This window comes from Gopherus flavomarginatus, chromosome 1 (genome assembly GCF_025201925.1).
Source record: "Gopherus flavomarginatus isolate rGopFla2 chromosome 1, rGopFla2.mat.asm, whole genome shotgun sequence".
Taxonomy (NCBI): Eukaryota; Metazoa; Chordata; order Testudines; family Testudinidae; genus Gopherus; species Gopherus flavomarginatus.
The window spans coordinates 311,343,761-311,357,778 of record NC_066617.1 but is presented as its reverse complement, the minus strand read 5'-3'; the positions used below and the strand labels follow the sequence as shown (position 1 = coordinate 311,357,778).

Here is a 14,018-nt window from a genome sequence, read left to right as displayed (position 1 = left end):
TCAAAGGAAGGTGCAAGAAACTCTGCAGTAGAAAGTTATAGGATAACTTGCCCCAAGAGAAAATTTAAATTAATTTCTGTTGATGTCACCACTTAAATAAAATGAAAACTTCCAACCAGTGAAGTATTTTTCCCCTAAAGGCACACTTTACAGATACAAATATCAATTTTTAATCATACATGATCCAAGTATTGTATAATAGTAAGCGAACAATGAAGTCAGTCTGGGACTGAAGAAAAAAACATTGACACTAAGGCAACACAAAATACAACACCTGATAAACCACCAGATAATATTAAAAAAAATGTGATTAAAAACATCAGAGTTCTCTGATCTCTTTAGTTCTTGTTCCTATCCATGCACCTGTATCTTTTCAAACTATATTTTACATTTGAAGACCAATGTGTCAGATATACAAGATTAAATCCAACATAGACTTTTCCAGTTTACATTGACAATGGGAGAATCTCCTCTTTTTGTCTCTACTAGAAAAATAAATTATATTGACAGGAACAATGTGTTTATTTTAGAGAATTTCAGAAGGAAAATAAGTTAAGAATCTACTATATACAGCAGCTGGAGGTATAAATGATCATCCTTCAAATTTCGCATCTCTGAGCACTGGGTCGCAGTTATATTTTCTTCTACAGAGATATATATTCAACTTCCTTTGGGATTTTTGTAAAGATGTTATTTGTTTATTAGTTTCAGGGTGTCTTAAAAATACATCTGCCTTGTACTCTAAACCCAAGTAAAGTATGCCAACATTCCTAATTAAAGCCAACCCTGAACAAAATATAGTTTAAATATCTTCACTACATAAGCGTTAGCCAATTTTTCTTCTGTCTGGGAGCAGTTTTCCCCAGGGTTTAATTTAATTCTTGCCCATTGTCCTCAGCTCCAGTTCTTTCAAATGAAAGCAGCATTTTTCTATTTTAAAAGTTTCTTTTGTTTTCCGGTCTAATCAGTTACTGTTATACGTTATTGATTTGGTTACCAAAGCACTCTCAAGTGAAGAGACTGATTTCTGGAGAAGGGACGAGGAGGGTAAAACCAGGGCCAGCTCTAGCCATTTTGCTGCCCCAAGCACAGCGGCACGCCGTGGGGGGCGCTCTGCCGCTCGCCAGTCTCACGGCTCCGGTGGACCTCCTACAGGCATGCCTGCGGATGCTCCACTGGAGCCGTGGGACCAGCAGACTCTCCGCAGGGACGCCTGCGGATGCTCCACCGGAGCCGTGGGACCAGCAGACCCTCCGCAGGGACGCCTGCAGATGCTCCACCGGAGCCGTGGGACCAGCAGACCCTCCGCAGGGACGCCTGCGGGAGGTCCACCGGGGCCGCGGGACCAGCGGACCCTCTGCAGGCACACCTGCGAGAGGTCCACTGGAGCCGCCTGCCGCCCTCCGGGCAACTGGCAGAGCGCCCCCTCGGCATGCCGCCTCAAGCACGCGCTTGGTGCGCCGGGGCCTGGAGCCAGTCCTGGGTAAAACAGTGAAAGTAAACTTGTGTGTCTTCTCCCCAACCCCAATGGACATCATGAACCAAATTCTGCCCTGTTCCCAGTTTCATGTAACCCTTATGTGAGTGAGGTTAAACAGGGTGTAATTCAGGGAAGAATTTGGCCCATTGTGTTCCCCTCTTTTCTTTACACCTCAGTCTTTTCTTCTCAATTGGCTATTTAGGTCTTTGAGTCTTCCCCCTCCCTGATTTTTTCCCTTATTTCACTTGTCTCCTCCAAGGCCCCTCTTTTAGGCAATGCTCCTAGAAAAGGAGGACAAGAAACAGTTCCTGACAAAACCTCTCAGTGCTGTTCCTTGTCTTTGTCAAAAGTGGTTTCTAGAGATAAAGTAGGTAGTGTGCGCTAGATTTGCATTTCTCAGGAAATCACAGAATCATAGAACCGGAAGGGACCTCGAGAGGTCATCAAGTCCAGTCCCCTGCACTCATGGCAGGACTAAGTATTATTTAGACCATCCCTGACAGGTGTTGGTCCAACTTGCTCTTAAAAATCCCCAATGATGGAGATTCCACAACCTCCCTAGGCAATTTATTCCAGTGCTTAACCACTCTGACAGTTAGGAAGCTTTTCCTAACGTCCAACCTAAGCCTGCCTTGATGCAATTTAAGCCCATTGCTTCTTGTCCTATCCTCAGAGGTTAAGCAGAACAATTTTTCTCCCTCCTTGTAAAAAGCTTTTATGTACTTGAAAACTGTTATCATGTCCCCTCTCAGTCTTCTGTTCTTCAGACTAAACAAACCCAATTTTTTCATTCTTACCTTGTAAGTCATGCTTTCTAGACCTTTAATTATTTTTGTTGCTCTTCTCTGGACTTTCTCCAGTTTGTCCACATCTTTCCTGAAATATGGTGCCCAGAATCAGACACAATACTCCAGTTGAGGCCTAACCAGCGTGGAGTAGAGCGGAAGAATTACTTCTCGTGTTTTGCTTACAATACTCCTGCTAATCCATCCCAGAATTATGTTTGCTTTTTTTGCAACAGTGTTACATTGTTGACTCATATTTAGCTTGTGATCCACTATGACCCACAGATCCTTTTCCACAGTACTCCTTCCTAGGCAGTCATTTTCCATTTTGTATGTGTGCAACTGACTGTTCCTTCCTAAGTGGAGTACTTTGCATTTGTCCTTATTGAATTTCATCCTATTTACATCAGACCATTTCTCCAGTTTGTCCAGATCATTCTGAATTTTAATCCTATCCTCCAAAGCATTTTCAATACCCCCCTACCTTGGTATTATCCACAAACTTTATAAGTGTAATCTCTATGCCATTATCTAAATACTTGATGAAGATATTGAACAGAACCGGATCCAGAACCAATCCCTGCAGGATCCCACTCGTTATGCCCTTCCAGCATGACTGAACCGCTGATAACTATTCTCTGGGAATGATTTTCCAACCAGTTATGCACTCAACTTATAGTAGCTCCATCTAGGTTGTATTTCCCTAGTTTGTTTATGAGAAGGTCAAAAGCCTTAGTAAAGTCAAGATATATCACATCTATCACTTCCCCCTATCCACAAGGCTTGTTACTCTGTCAATGAAAAGTCTCAGATTGGTTTGACACGTTTTGTTCTTGACAAATCCTTGCTGACTGTTATTTATCACTTTAATATCTTCTAGGTATTTACAAATTGATTGCTTAATTATTCGCTCCATTATCTTTCCGGGTACAGAAGTTAAGGTGACTGGTCTGTAATTCCCCAGGTTGTCCTTATTTCCCTTTTTATAAATGGGCACTATATTTGCCCTTTTCCAGTCTTCTGGAATGTCTCCCGTCTTTCACGACTTTTCAAAGATATTTGCTAATGGCTCAGATATCTCCTCAGTCGGCAACTTGAGTATTCTAGGATGCATTTCATCAGGCCCTGGTGATTTGAAGACATCTAACTTGTCTAAGTAATTTTTGACTTGTTCTTTCCTTATTTAAGACTGTGATCATATCTCACGTTCACTGTGATCAAACCTCATTGACTATGTTAGACGTCCAATCGCCACCAATCTTCTTGGTGAAAACCGAAACAAAGAAGTCATTAAACACCTCTGCCATTTCCACATTTTCTGTTATTGTCTTCCCCCCCTCATTGAGTAACGGGCCTACTCTGTCCTATGTGACCATAGCTTAGGCTTGAATTCAGATGCTCTGCCATTAGGCCACTAGAACAACCTCCTCAAGGCCATTTCAGTGTCTCTACTTTTCTCTCTCATTATTTTAAAATTCCCTCTTGTTCCCATCATCCTTTCACACCACCACACAGCACCCTTGCAATAGCAGGGCACCGTGCCTGTGCTGCTGATCATAACACATCCCCAGTAGCACTGCCAAGATACAATGTGTACTATGTGCAAATGCTGAGATACGGTCTCCTCTTTAGGATTGCCCACATGAGCAATTTAATAACACTTAGTAAATATTCATCTAATTCTTTAAGTTTCTAAAGCACTGTACGGATGTTAAATAATGATCATAGAATCACAGAAGATTGGGGTTGGAAGAGATTTTAGAAGGTCATCTAGTCCAACCCCCTGCTCAAAGCAGGACCAAACCCAATTACATCATCCCAGCCAGGGCTGTGTCAATCCGGGCCTTAAAAACCTCTAAGGATGGAGATTCCACCGCCTCCCTAGGTAACCTAGTCCAGTGCTTCACCACCCTCCTAGTGAAATAGTTTTCTTAATATCCAACCTAAAGCTCCCCCACTGCAACTTGAGACCATTGCTACTTGTTCTGTCATCTGCCATGACTGAGAACAGCCTAGCTCCATTCTCTTTGGAACCCCACTTCAAGTAGTTGAAGGCTATGAAATCCCCCCCCACTCTTCTCTTCTGCAGACTAAATAAGACCAGTTCCCTCAGCCTCGCCTCATAAGTCATGTGCCCCAGCCTCCTAATCATTTTTGTTGCCTTCCATTGGACACTCTCCAATTTGTCCACATCCTTTATGTAGTTGAGGGTCCAAAACTGGACAATACTCCAGATATGGCCTCATCAGTGCCAAATAGAAGGGAATAATCACTTTCCTTGATCTGCTGGCAATGCTCCTACTAATGCAGCCCAATATGCCATTAACCTTCTTGGCAACTAGGGCACACCATTGACTCATATCCAGCTTCTTGTCCACTGTAATCCCAGGTTCTTTTCTTCAGAACTGCCACTTAGCCAGTCAGTCCCCAGCCTGTAGCAGTGCATGGGACTCTTCCGTCCTAAGTGCATGACTCTGCACTTGTCCTTGTTGAACCTCATCAGATTTCTTTTGGCCCAATCTTCTAATTTGTCTAGGTCACTCTGGACCCTATCTCTTCCCCTAGCTTAGTGTCATCTGTGAATTTGCCGAGAGTGGAATTAATCCCATTATCCAGATCATTAATGAAGATGTTAAACAAAACCAGCCCCAGGACAGACCCCTGGGACACTCCACTTGATAACGGCTGCCAATTAGACATTGAGCTGTTGATCACTACCAGATGATCTAGCCAGCTTTCTATCCACCTTATGGTCCATTCATTCAATTCTTGCTGGCAAGAATACTGTGGGAGACCGTATCAAAAGCTTTGCTAAAGTTAAGATATATCAGGTCCACTGCTTTCCCCATATCCACAGATCCAGTTATCTCAGTATAGAAGGCAATCAGGTTGGTCAGGCATGACTTGCCCTTGGTGAATTTATGCTGACTGTTCCTGATCACCTTTCTCTCCTTCAAGTTCTTTGAAATGGATTCCTTGAGGACCTGCTCCATGATTTTTCCAGGGATTGAGGAGAGGCTGTAGTTCCCCGGATTCTCCTTCTCCCCTTTTTTAAAGATGGGCACTATATTTGCCTTTTTCCAATTGTCCAAGTTTTCAGAGATAATGGCTAACGGCTCTTCACATCAGCAAACTACCTAAGCACCCTCAGATGCATTAGATCCAGACCCATGGACTTGCACATGTGCAGCTTGTGCATGCCTAACAACAATGCAGAGAAGTTTCCCCATATTAGAGATATGGAAACAGAGGCAAAGAAAAGACAGTTACTCACCTTTGTAACTGTTGTTCTTCGAGATATGTTGTTCATATCCATTCCAATTAGGTGTGCGCGCGCCGCGTGCATGTTCGTCGGAAGATTTTTACCCTAGCAACACTCGGTTGGTCTGCTGGGTCGCCCCCCTGGAGTGGAGCCGTTATGGCGCTGGATATATACTCCTGCCGACTCAACGGCCCTTCAGTTCCTTCTTGCTGGCTACTCCAACAGAGAGCAAGGAGGGCGGGTTTGGAATGGATATGAGCAACACATCTCGAAGAACAACAGTTACAAAGGTGAGTAACTATCTTTTCTTCTTTGAGTGCTTGCTCATATCGATTCCAATTAGGTGATTCCCAAGCCTTACCTAGGCGGTGGGGTCGGAGTGAGATGTTGCAGAATGCAAAACTGCTGAGCCAAATGCTGCATCATCTCTGGACTGTTGAACCAATGTTAACGTGAGGCAAGGTGTGAATTGATGACCAGGAAGCTGCCCGACATATTTCCTGGATGGGGACATGGGCCAGGAAGGCAGCAGATGAAGCTTGCACCCGAGTAGAATGGGCGGTGAGGTGGCTAGCTGGAACGTGAGCCAATTCATAGCATGTGCGGATGCAGGATGTCACTCAAGATGAAATTGGTTGGGAAGAGACCGGTAGGCCTTTCATCCGGTCTGTGACAGCTACAAAGAGCTGAGGTGACCTTTGGAAGCGTTTGGTTCTCTCGATATAAAAGGCGAGAGCCCTGCAGACATCCAGCGTGTGTAGCTGTTGTTCCCGACGCGATGGGTGTGGCTTCGGGAAGAAGACTGGGAGGAAGATGTCTTGATTGACATGAAAGATGGACACCACCTTACGGAGGAAAGAGGGGTGTGGTCGCAGCTGTACCTTGTCCTTATGGAATACCGTATACGGGGGGTCCGCTGTCAAAGCCCGCAGCTTAGATACCCGTCTCGCCGAAGTAATAGCGACGAGGAAGGCTGTCTTCCAGGAAAGGTACAGCAGCGAGCAGGTGGCCAGTGGCTCAAAAGGAGCACCCATAAGCTTGGCTAGCACCAGGTTTAGATCCCAGGTAGGGGTCGGGCGTCTGACTTGCGGGTACAAACGCTCCAATCCCTTGAGGAACCTTGACACTATAGGGTGAGAGAAGATTGATCGGTCATTTTCCCCTGGGTGGAAGGTGGAAATGGCTGCCAGATGCACCTTTACGGAAGAGACCGCTAGGCCCTGCTCTTTTAGGGACGGCCACCTGTCTGGGGACTAAGTTACGCTGAGCACATCAGCAGGAGAAACGCTTCCACTTGGCGAGATATGTCATCCTAGTGGAAGGCTTCCTACTGCCCAAGAGCACCTGTTGGACCGAGGCAGAGCAACGCAACTCAGACTGGCTCAACCACGCACCACCATGCTGTGCGATGAAGGGACTGCAGGTCCGGATGGTGAAGCCTGCCGAAGTCCTGTGTTATGAGGTCCGGCCAGAGTGACAGGAGGATCGGGTCTGCCACTGAGAGGTCGAACAATATGGTGTACCAGTGCTGCCTCAGCCATGCTGGAGCAACCAGGATCAGATGGGCGCTGTCCCTGCAGAGCTTGAGTAGGACTCTGTGGATAAGCGGAAACGGTGGGAAGGCATAAAGTAGGTGCCTCTTCCATGGGATCAGGAATGCGTCTGAGAGGGAGCCCGGGGAGCGTCCCTGGAAGGAGCAGAACACCTGGCATTTCCTGTTCTCTCGGGAGGCAACTAAGTCTATGTGGGGAAACCCCCACTTCCGGAAAACAGAATGGATGATGTCCGGAAAAATTGACCACTCGTGCAACAGGAAGGATCTGCTGAGGTGATCCACCAGAATGTTCTGGACTCCTGGGAGAAAAGACACTACCAATTCAATCGAGTGGGCTATGCAAAAGTTCCAGAGGTGGACGGCTTCTTGACAAAGGAGGGAGGAGCGTGCTCTGCTCTGTTTGTTTATGTAAAACATGGCCGTTGTGTCATCCATGAATACTGACATACAATGGCCCTGGAGATGGTCTCGAAACATCTCGCATGCTAGACGGACTGCTCTCAGCTCCCGCACATTGATGTGTAAGGCCAGTTCTTGGGGCGACCAGAGGCCTTGAGTGCGAAGGCCCCCGAGGTAGATACCCCAACTCAGAGATGACTCGTCCGTGGTCAGGGCCATCGAGGGTTGTGGTGGGTGGAATGGCATCTCTGCACAGACTAGAGTGGGGTCTAGCCATCAGGTTAGGGAGCCCAGAACCTTCCTGGGGATAGTTAGCACCGAGTTCAGGCTGTGTCTGCGTGGTTGGTACATTGAAGCAAGCCAGGTTTGGAAGGGACGGAGGCGTAGCCTGGTGTACTTGGTCACGAAGGTGCAGGAGGCCATGTGACCTACTAGGCTGAGGCAGGTGTGCAACGACATTGTCGGGAAGGTTTGAAGACTTTGGATTATTGAAGCCATTGCTTGAAAACGCGACTGCAGGAGGCAGGCTCTGGCCAGACTGGAGTCCAGAACTGCTCCGATGAAGTCTATTCTCTGCGTGGGTGTCAGAGTAGACTTTTCTGTGTTGATCATGAGGCCTAGGCTCCCGAAGAGGTCTGTGACGATGCACAGGTGCTGTGATACTTGCAACTGGGAAGTCCCTTGAATGAGCCAATTGTCGAGATACGGGTAGACGTGTACCCGACGACGCCGGAGGGAGGCGGCGACCACAGCCATGCATTTTGTGAAGACACGCGGAGTTGTAGAAAGGCCAAACGGAAGTACAGTGAACTGAAAGTGTTGATGGTTGACCACAAAATGGAGGTACCGTCTGTGTGGTGGATAAATTGCGATGTGGAAATACGTGTCCTTCATATCGAGGGCGGCATACCAGCCTCCCGGATCCAGGGATGGGATAATTGTCCCCAGGGATACCATGCGGAACTTCAGTTTTATCATGAATTTGTTGAGTTCTCGCAGGTCTAGGATCGGTCGCAGACCTCCCTTTGCCTTGGGGATTAAGAAGTAACGGGAATAGAACCCCTTGCCTCTCATGTCCTCTGGCACCTCCTCTATAGCTCATGGCTAGAAGCGATTGGACCTCTTGTAAGAGGAATTGCTTGTGAGAGAGGTCCCTGAAGAGGGATGGGTAGAGAGGGTGGGAAGGCGAGGTTGAAGCAAACTGGAGGTGGTATCCCCCTTCCATCGTGCACAGGACCCAATGATCTGAAGTTAGCTAGGACTAGGCAGGGAGGAATTGGGAGAGGCGGTTGAAAAAGGGAGGAGAAGGATCCGGTAGGGTAACTGGTGGGCAGCCCTTGGGCGTCCCATCAAAAGTTCTGCTTGGGCCCTGCTGGTGGTTTAGGGGGTGCCTGATTTTGAGCTCCTTGAAGGCCAGATTGTCTCTGGCGATTCCCCCTGCCACGCCTTCTGGTAACGTCCTGACGCGGCCTAGGCTGGGGCCGGAAGGTCCTGCGTTGGGTCACTGGCGTGTGCATACCCAGCAAGCGCATTATAACGCAACTGTCCTTCAGACTTTGCAACCTGGGGTTAGTTTTGTCTGAGAAAAGGCCCTGGCCTTCGAAGGGTAAATCCTGAATGGTTTGTTGCAATTCAGGGGAAAGGCCTGATACCTGGAGCCAGAAGATACGCCTCATCATCACTCCTGATGCCAGAGTTCTGGCTGCAGAGTCTGCTGCATCCAGAGAGGCTTGGAGGGAGGTTCTTGCTACCTTTTTACCCTCCTCAAGCAGGGCCATGAATTCTTGACGGGACTCCTGGGGAAGAAGCTCCATAAACTTCCCCAAGGACACCCAAGTGTTAAAGTTATACCTACTTAGGAGGGCTTGTTGGTTCACCACCCTAAGTTGAAGGCCCCCGGCCGAGTATATTTTGCGGCCTAGTAGGTCCATACACCTAGCCTCCTTTGACTTAGGAGCCGGGGCTTGCTGGCCGTGACGCTCCCTTTCGTTCACCGACTGGACAACTAGGGAGGAAGGAGGTGGGTGAATGTAGAGATATTCATACCCCTTTGAGGGGATCATATTTCCTCTCTACTCCCCTTGCTGTAGGTGGAATTGAAGCTGGGGATTGCCAAATGGTATCCGCATTAGCCTGTCTGGTGCGGATGAACACAAGAGCGACTCTAGTAGGTGCACCAACCAATAGGATGTCCACGACTGGGTCCTCTATTTCAGGGACCTCCTCCACCTGCAAGTTCATATTCTGAGCCACTCGCCTCAAAAGTTCTTGATGGGCCCAGAGATCAATTTGTGGAGGGCCTGAGGAGGATATCCCGGCCACTGCCTCATTAGGCGGGAGGAGAGGCTCGGGACCAAAGAGTCCTGTGGTGGCTCCTGTATTTGAGGGGTGTCATCTGCATCAGGTGGAACTTTTGTGACTGCAGATGGTATTGGAGCCTCATCCGTGCCCGTGGGCGGGGCGGGGAGGGGCTTATTGTCGCCTCTGGTACCCGATGTACTGACGGGGCCGACCGTTGAGCCACTGATGGTGCACCCTGGGCTTGGTGGTATGCCCACGGTGTCCAGAAGGACCAGTGATGAGGCCCTTGTTTGTGGCTCTGTCTCTCTGGGAATATGTGGCTGGGGACGTCAGAGTCACGCTCCTGATGGTAGGATGCGCTACCAGCCTGCGATGAGACCGATGTGTGTCTTGAAGGCCACGGCGGTGCCGATAGACCCTGGGAGGGCACCACTGTTCTTGACACTCAAGCCTGGGGCAGTACCAGGGAGCGGTACCGCGAGCTATAACGGTACTGCGAGACCGGGACCTTCTATCGTACCGGTGCCGGGAGGTCAACCGAGATCTCAAGTCCCTTCATCTGGAGCGACTGCGGGATACACGGTGCCGAGAATCGGATCAGTACCAGGAGTATTTGTCCGGCGAACGAGATGTCGAACGGTGCCACGAGTGCAACCGGTACCGCGATGGAGAGCAGTGCCGGGACTGCGAGCGGCACCGGGAGCAGAAACGGTGCGATCAGGAGTGTCTGCGAGACCATGATCTTGAACGACGTCTCTCTGGTGGACCAATGGAAGGTGGCCTTACTAGGGCCAGCTTGCCAATGGATTGTACGACCTGCACCGGTGGTGCCAGGGGTTGAGGCTGTGTTGACTCCGTCATTGCGATGAGCTCCCTTGCCGTGGAGAAGGTCTCCGGCATAGAAGGGAGGGCAAGCTCAACCACAGCATGAGCCGGGGAGCTGTCAGGCACCGGACTCAACGGCCCTTGTGGGACTGGAATCGATGGTGCTGCGCTTGGCGGAGCCGCAATCTGCAGTGCCATAGTCGACGGTGCCGGACGAACCGTCATGGAAGAGCGCGTCTTCCGTGGAGCTGAAGTTGGAGCATTATGTTGTTTCCCGGGTCTCGGGGACATGGAGCGGTGCCGAGCAGATGTCGGTGCCAGTAGGGGACAGTGCTGGGACTCCTTCTCAGTACCGGAGCAGTCTGGGGCCGGAGAGGCGCTCTTTATAGAAGCAGTCTGTTGGGCACTCGGTACCGACGCTGCAGGACTAAGTGCTGACTCCATGAGGAGCTGTTTCAATCGAAAGTCCCGCTCCTTCTTCGTCCTTGGTTTAAACAACTTGCAGATGAGGCACTTATCAGCAAGGTGGGATTCCCCTAGGCACTTGAGGCAGGAATCGTGGGGATCTCCTATTGGCATCAGCTTTTGGCACGCCGAGCACGGTTTGAATCCCGGTGCCTTGGGCATGGGCCCGCACCGGGGTGGAGGAAAGGGGCTAATCCCCGATCCCCCCTTAAACTATATACACTAAAGACGACAACTAATACTAACTATAACTACAAGAACTCGAACTATACACACAGTAAACAGCAAAGAACTACGAGTAGCTAGGGATGTAGAGATCAGCAAAGCCAAGCTCCACTGTTCCAACGACCGTCATAAGCGGTAAGAAGGAACTGAAGGGCCATTGGATCGGCAGGGGTATATATCCAGCGCTATAATGGCGCCACTCCAGGGGGCGACCCAGCCGATTCAGCGAGTGTTGCTAGGGTAAAAATCTTCCGACGAACGTGCACGCGGCGCGCACACATCTAACTGGAATGGACATGAGCAAGCACTTGAAGAAGTAGTTAAATAAACTTGCCCAAGACTGGATACTGAGCCTGTGGCAAAGTCAGGACTAGAACTCATGGGTTCCTTGCTTCTAACCCTGTGTTCAAGTCCACTAGATGACACTGCTATTGTGGTAACAGGCCAAAAGTAAATCAATGCCTTTCCATGCTGCACATTCCTTCCTACCAACAATTCTCCACTACAATACATTTATCAGGTAAATATATTTGTCCATAGCTATATTAAAATCAATCTGAATACCTCCACCTTCTTCTAGGGTTACCGGGAACTAAAGGCACTTCACATTTAGAGGATCAAGCCCTGCATGCTGATATGTGATTTCAATACTGAAATACTCACTATGGATTCTCAACACCTCCAGCTCCTGCACTGAGGAGAAAACAGCCATGGAATATTAAATCTTCTGCACAGATTGAATATAACCTTCATAAAAGAAGACTACTTTCAAAATAAAACTGAAAGTATGGGTTTGAACACCTCATAATACACTGGAAACAGCCTTATAGTTGTTATGCCAAAAATGTTGCTGCTTAATAAGTCAGAAATTTTGACCATAGTGAATGCAATCAAGAGATTCCCCAAGCACAGTACCTGATACGGATTGGAAACCATTTAAGGCCAAAGAAGAACATTTCCATGTTTCAGCATTTTATTTAAAATTACATTCAAATGCACAAACACTATCCATTTCAGTGCAGATTCTAAAAATTAACCTATTTTGCATACAAGCAAGACAGTAATTTCTTACGTTTACATTTCTTAAAAAGAGTTGCTATGCAGTCTAGTATTTTTATGTTAACACTAGAGCAGTGGTATTTTCCAGAATACCTACATTTGCTGTCTTCAAAGAGTGACAAGCCTTGTGGGATCTTTGTTTTGACTAAATATATGTCTGTACTTGTTACATTTTGAGTGCCACATTTCAATACTAAGCAAAAGAAAAGTAGTCATGAATGTAATGTGAAGCCCCCGCCCCCAACATAGAGTATTTGTAAGGAGCGTTTGAGAAAATTCTTGCCTTTATGGAGAATGAGAGAGAACTTGCAAGTCAAGTCAACCTGTTTGAGCAGATGTCGGCAAGCTTCACTTCCAAGATGTACCAGCTTTAATTGGCAGCAATTCTCCAGTTGAAATCACTGTATCTGGCACCCACTAAGATCTAAGAAATATCAATATGGTAGTTCAATGTTTCTTCCGCTCTCCACACTAAAGATTCCCTAAGTGTGACCAATGAATCACTGGTGGTACACAGAAAGCTACCTGATAACAAAGGGGCTAATTTTTCTTCCTGTTTCCGGCTGCTCAACTGCAGTACAGAAAGCTAAAAATATATCAATTTCTGAAAATCACTCTTTAATGTAAGCAATTTCTGCACTTGCCACAAACATGTTCTGCAACTGTAAGTGGGAACAGTGGTGAGCCATGAGAGAATCTTTTTACTATGTGTCCACACTATGAAAATGATGGACAACCTGCTCCTTCCACCTCTTGCCCCACTGGGCCATATTTCCCATTTTTTGTTTTCTTATGTTTTCACACTCTCCTGAAGAATTATGGCATCCAAACACCTCTCCAGATGTTTTGAACCACCAGGTGTCTATGTTGGGCAATATTCGCAATATTTTTCTCTGGTACTCTGATGCCAGCCACTCAGTCACTTTGCTCAGAAGCCCCAGAATGTGCAATTACAAACAGCTGAGAAGCATGACAGATACAAACACATTAATGTTGTTCCAGTAGTTGACAGAGTTTTGCAGTGTGGATGAACTAAAGCCAGGTTTGTCCCATAATAGTGTAATAACAGTTCTAAGTAATAATTTTACCCGTCATATTTATAAACTCCAGTGCACTACTCCTGGGAGACTTCTGCACCAAAAAATTAAAAATTGTGCACCAAATTAAAAAATTCTGCACACAATCTTTTAAAATGCTGCACATTTTATTTGTCCAAATAACGCAAATATAAATCACACTGGATTTAATTATTTTGGTAATTTATTTAAACTATAATACAATGGATGGAGAATGGGAGTGGGAAGCATTAAAGAAAATCCTCAAATCCCCTTCCCTAATACTAATGTAGCTAGATTTGACCCTTTATTTCTAGTTACTAGTCAACAAATATATGCATCCATAGGCTCAGTGTTTCATCACAGGCAACTGAAGAGCAAGTGAGGGCTGGGGAATCAAACTCACAATTTGTATTGACTATTGATCATCTCCAGAAAGGTCACTAGCAAACAGTTCATGAAATAGATTTTGATAAGAAATTTTTCAATCCAAAAATTTATACCAGTTCTAATCACTATAAGCATTTACAAGGCCATACTGTCCATTACACCACTCTGACCATGTAAAGGAGCCTTAAAACTTTTACACTCCTGGAGGAATTCACAA

At 47.1% G+C, this 14,018-nt stretch overlaps 1 protein-coding gene across 2 annotated transcripts in view; it reads right to left on the bottom strand.

The window, feature by feature from the left end:
• GTF2F2 (general transcription factor IIF subunit 2) overlaps positions 1–14,018 on the bottom strand; it is a 166,842-nt gene that overhangs the window by 37,456 nt on the left and 115,368 nt on the right. The gene's annotated exons all lie outside the window — the stretch shown is intronic.